The following is a 6000-nucleotide window of genomic DNA, read 5'->3' on the forward strand; positions in this document are numbered from 1 at the left end:
TGCCAAAGGGGAAGAATCAGCTCCAGGTTACACACAGGCTGCCAGTGCAGCGGAGGATGGCCAAGTTGGCAGAGACTTCCCAGAGACCACAATTGCTTCTCCCAAGCTTGGCACAGCAGGTCGGCCTTGTCCCTTCGTGTGGGAATTAATGCTCTGCACTCACGGAGAGCAGAAATAAAGCACTAGGTTGGGTGTTGCAGCCGGAATCAGGTGGAAGGCAAAAACTGCATGAGTTCAAATAGCAGACACAGGAGACAACACAGGCATATCTTTGTGAATTCTACACCAACCTGGTCTACACAATAAAGTCAGGCTGTGGTCGAGGCTGTTGTTAAGGCTGTTGCCCTGGCTCTGGTCGAGACCTTGGGCTCGTGGAGGTATAGCTGAAGACAAGGAGTAGATCCCTGTCACCAAGCTGCGTGCCTGTTTAAGGACATGAAGATCAAGTCCTTGGAGATCTACCTGTTCTCCCTGCCCATTAAGGAGTCTGAGATCATTGACCTTTTCCCTGGGTACATCCCTAAAGGATGAGGTTCTAAAAACTATGCCAGTTCAGAAGCAGACTCGGGCTAGCCAGCAGACCAGGTTCAAGGCATTTGTCGCTATTGGGGACTACAATGGTCACGTTGGTCTTGGTGTTAAGTGCTCCAAGGAGGTTGCCACTGCCATCTGAGGGGCCATCATCTTGGCCAAGCTTTCCATCGTCCCTGTGCAGAGAGGCTACTGGGGGAACAAGATTGACAAGTCCACACTGTTCCATGCAAGGTGACAGGCCGCTGTGGCTCTGTGCTGGTGTGTCTCATCCCTGCCCCCAGAGGCACTGGTGTTGTCTCTGCTCCTGTGCCCAAGAAACTACTGATGATAGCCGGTATAGATGACGGCTGCACTTCAGCCAGAGGCTGCACTGCCATCCTGGGCAACTTTGTCAAGGCCACCTTTGATGCCATCTCCAATACTTACAGCTACCTGACCCCTGACTTCTGGAAAGGGACTGTCTTCACCAAGTCTCCTTATCAGGAATTCATTGATCATCTAGTGAACACCCACACCAGAGTCTCTGTTCAGAGGACCCAGGCTCCAGCTATGGCTACCACATAAGGATTTTTATACAAGAAAAAAAATAAATGAATTAAGTCTGCTAAAAAAAAAAAAAAGAAGAACAAGAGGAGGAGGAGGAGGAAGAGGAGGAGAAGAAGAAGAAGAGAAGGAGGAGGAAGTGGAGGAGGAGGAGGAGAAGAGAAGAGAAGGAGGAGGAGGAGGAGGAGGAGGAGGAGGAGGAGGAGGAGGAGAAGGAGAAGGAGAAGGAGAAGGAGAAGGAGAAGGAGAAGAAGAAGAAGAAGAAGAAGAAGAAGAAGAAGAAGAAGAAGAAGAAGAAGAAGAAGAAGAAGAAGAAAGAAGAAGAAAAGGAAAAAGAAAGCAAAAGAAAAGAAGAAGAACCTTGAGTTAGGGTTGAGGCACATAAGGAATCCAGAAATCACTGGACAAGAGAAACTTCTAAAGAATAGTACTATTGAGCTTATTAACTGTATTGCACATTAATTATCTGCTTGGCAATACAGTATAAATATGGGTTTTGTTAGAGGACATAAATGTAATAGAAAATATTGTTTTAAATTTAACAACAGAAAAGATTAATGCCAATTGAAGTCTAAATGTGATATGTCATCATAGCATCCGATTAGATACACTGACAGACAATGGTCTAAAGAAGAAATAACATAGACTGGGGACTTGCTACCCTCGATGAGGTATGGTGTCAATGCTAATCTAAGCAACTAGGCTCTTCAAATGTGGGCTCCCATGGGACAACTAGTTACCCTAGCCAGTTAAGTCTATATGACATATAGACCTAAGGCAGCAGCCTCTAAGCAGATGCAATTTTACTTGGGAATATGCTTATACACTTGAATGGAAGGGAATTTGAATAAAGTTCAATATAGAAAAGAATATTAAGAGAGAAAAAGATTAAATAAGTCCACATACATAGTAATCTCCAAAGGAGAAAGAAATAAAAATTGATGTTTTCAAGGATGCACAGATAATAAATAAATATATCCATCCCTTTGATCTCAGTACTTGGCAGTAAAAGGTAGGGACATATAGCTTCCTTGTGAGTTCAATGCCAGCTTAATTTATGAAACTAATACAAGTTAGATCATGCTACATGGAGAAAGTTTATCTCAAATATAATAATAATGATTACAGTTTTAAATTATCAAAATAAAGATGCTTATATATTCAATGGTTAGAATGGTAATGCATATCCTCTTTGAGAGAGGTCAAAATGGAGCAAACCTGAGTAGAAGATGGTGTGCTAGATTAAATCAGTTTATTCTTCCAATAATTTCAAACTGCTGGACAAAGAACATGCTATGTTGGGAAAGAGGTTGTATATTTGTATTAATAGGAAAGAAGAAAAGGTTTTGGATTCTTTCCAAAATAATAAGGATCATGTTTGATAGAGGGAGACCCTCTGCAGGAAAAAAAAAAAGGAGAAAATTAAAAAGACCAAATGGACCAGAAAGGTATAATGCTAAACCCTCTATTGAAACAACTCTGAAACAGACTAGGACATATGTATGTCTCCAGCCAGAACTTCACCTTACATGGCCAATAAATCCTGTTGGCTACAGAATTACCATATGCCATCCTTTCATATGGCATGAAGATTTATGGTGCAGTTTGATTATATGACCAAACTAACTTCTGAAGAAAGACAGTTGTCTTTCACCTGCTCAAACGTAGAGAGAAAAAAAAAATCCTTAATCTGTGCACCCTGAACAGAGACCTGGGAGGTGAGGGACTCCCAGGCCTCAAAGGCAGGGACCTTAGAAATGCTCAACAGTGGAACTTACAGCGCCCACCTCCAGCAGGAAGACAGGACATCAAGTGAGGGGTGGGGTTGCCATCCTACAGTCATATCTCTGACCTATAATTGTTCCTGTCTGAAAGACAGGGATGGAAATAGAGAGGAGCCTGAAGAAAAGAAGGTCCAGTGACAGGCCCAAAGTGGGATCCAACTCAAGGCAAGGTCCCAAGCCCTGAAACTTACTGAGGCTATGGAGAGCTCACAAAAAGGGATGTATCATGACTGCCCTCCAAAAGACCCAACAAGCAGGTGAAAGAGTCAGATGCAGATATTTGCACCCAGCCAATGAACAAACGCAGCTGATGCCTGTTGTTAAATTAGGAAAGGCTGAAGGAAGCTGAGGGGAAGGAAGGGCAATCCTGTAGGAGGACCAGCAGTCTCAATCTGGACCCCCGAGATCTCTCAAAGACTGGACCACCAAACAGAAAGAATACACTAGCTGATATGAGGCCCCCAACACACATACAGTAGAGGACTTCTGGGTCTGTGTTCATTCAGAGATGATGCACCTAACCCTCAAGAGACTGGAGGCTCCAGGGAGTTTAGAGGTCAGGTGGGGTGGGGATTAGGGACATCTATGTGGAGATTGGGTGGGGTGGGGAGGAGGTGTGGGATGTGGAGCAGTTGGAGGGTAGATACGGGTGCAGGGAATGGAATATGGAGTGTAAAAAATAAATTAAAAATAAAATAAAAATTTAAAAAATCGGTGCACCCTGCAGATTCCATGCAAATATCTTTATAGAACTATATATTGCTTGTAAAATTTGTATGCTGCCAAATGGAAGGTCAAAAAAGCAGTGCTGGTGCAGGGCGTGGTGGCACACGCCTTTAATCCCAGCACTCGGGAGGCAGAGGCAGGCAGATTTCTGAGTTTGAGGCTAGCCTGGTCTACAAAGTGAGTTCCAGGACAGCCAGGGGCTATATAGAGAAACCCTGTCTCCAAAAACCAAAAACCAAAAAAAAAAAAAAAAAAAAAAAAAAAAAGCAGTCCTGGCAATATCCACACTTGAGGATGCTGGGATGCCTGATCCTACCTCAACTACATAGATGCTATTTCCTCTAAAGATGTGCTTCTTTAAGCAACTTTAAGCAACTTCTTAACAACTTTAAGCAAGGTCACTTGGTTCAGTCTTTCAAACTGTTCCAATTGGGATTCATTTAAGCCTGCACTTTCTCAGCATATGGAGACTGTACAACAAACACTACAGCTAGCTTTCTTCTTCTCTTTTTTTGATTTCTTTTTTAATGTATATTCAGACACACCAGAAGAGGGCATCAGATCTCATTACAGATGGTTATGAGCCACCATGAGGTTGTTGAGATTTGAACTCAGGACCTCTGCAAGAGCATTCAGTGCTCTTTACTGAGCCATCTCTCCAGCCTTGCTTCTTTTTAATTATTTTTATTTATTTACATTCTACTTTCTAGGTGTTGCCTCCCTCTGCAGTTCCCCCTCCCACAGTTTTTCATCCCACTCCCCTTTCCCTTTGACTCTGAGAGGGTGCTCCCCCAACACCACAGCATTCCCCCTTCCCTGGGGACTCAAGTCTCTACAATATTAGGCACATCCTCTCCAACTGAGGCCAGATAAGGCAGTCCTCTGCTATATGTGCAGGGAGTTTTAGACCAACCTCTTTGGTTGATGGCTTAGTCTCTAAGAACTCTGAGGGATCTGGGTTTGTTGAGACTGTTGGTCATCCTATGGAGTTACCATCCTCTTCAATCCTTTCCCTAACTTCCATAGGGGTCACCGACCTCAGTGTAATGGTTGTCTGTAAGTATCTGCACCTGTCTCAGCTGTTGGTAAAGCCTACTGGAGGAGAGCCATGCTAGGCTTCTGTCTGTAAGTACAACATAGCATCACTAATAGTGTCAGGGTTTGGTGCCCACCCGTGAGAAGAATCCTAAGTTGGGCCAGTCACTGGACAGCCATTCCTTCAGTCTCTGCTCCATTATTGTCCCTGTAGTTCTTTTAGGCAGGAACAATTCTGGGTCAGAAATTTTGATAGTGTCTTTCCACTTGGGACCCTGTCTTTTGTTGGAGGTGGTCTCCAGTTTCCCTCTCCCCATGGTTGGACATTTTATCTAAGGTCATCCCCATTGAGTCCTGGGAGTCTCTCATATCCCCCAGGTCTCTTGGACTTTCTAGAGGATCCCCCTGAGGCTGCATATTTTAATTCATTCTCCTAGCCCGCTGGGTTTCTCTACCATCCCCCCATTCCTGACCCTGTCCCCCCTTTTCCCCTCCCCATCCTCTCTCACCCACAAGTCCCTCCCTCCATCCCTCTGCCTCCCATGATTATGGTATATGTGAAATTTTATCGAGATAGGAAAGGCAAGGGAGAAATGCTGTAATTAAATTATAGTTTCAAAAATTAAACATACACACACACACACACACACACACACACACACGAAGATGTTATCAGAATCTCAGAAGTGAATATTTGGAGACTTTAGCAAAAACATACAAGCAATAGTCCCTCAATAGAGGAATGGATACAGAAAATGTGGTACATTTACAGCTATTAAAAACAATGATTTCACGAAACTTGCAGGCAAATGGATGGAACTTGAAAAATATCATCCTGAGTGAGGTAATTCAGTCACAAAAGAACACACACAGTATGTACTCACTAATAAATGGGTATTAGCCCAACAGTTCGGAATAACGAAGATTCAATTCACAAACCATATGAAGCCTAAGAAGAAGGAAGACCAAAATGTGGATGCTTCAGTGTTTCTTAGAAGGGTGAAGAAATTACTCACAGGAGGAAATATGGAGACTGAAGGAAATGCCATCCAGAGACTGCCCCAGTTGGGGAGCCATCCCATATACAGTCACCAAACCTGGATGCTATTGTGGATGCCAGGAAGTGCTTACTGATGGAAGCCTGATATGACTGTCTCCTGAGAGGCTCCGCCAGAGCCTGGCAAATACAGAGGCAGATGCTCACAATCAACCATTGAACTGAGCATGGGGGTTCCCAATGGAGGAGTTGGAGAAGGAACTGAAGGAGCTGAGGGGGTTTGCAGCCCAGTGGAGGGAGCAACAGTGTTAAGTCAGATCCCCCAGAACTCCTGGGAACTGGACCACCAACCAAAGAATACACATGGAGGGACCCCTAGTG

At 44.0% G+C, this 6000-nt stretch overlaps 1 pseudogene; it reads left to right on the forward strand.

Moving 5' to 3' along the window:
• Gm7502 (predicted gene 7502) lies at window positions 312–1140 on the forward strand (annotated as a pseudogene).

Source organism: Mus musculus, chromosome 18 (assembly GCF_000001635.26).
Source record: "Mus musculus strain C57BL/6J chromosome 18, GRCm38.p6 C57BL/6J".
NCBI classification, from domain to species: Eukaryota; Metazoa; Chordata; class Mammalia; order Rodentia; family Muridae; genus Mus; species Mus musculus.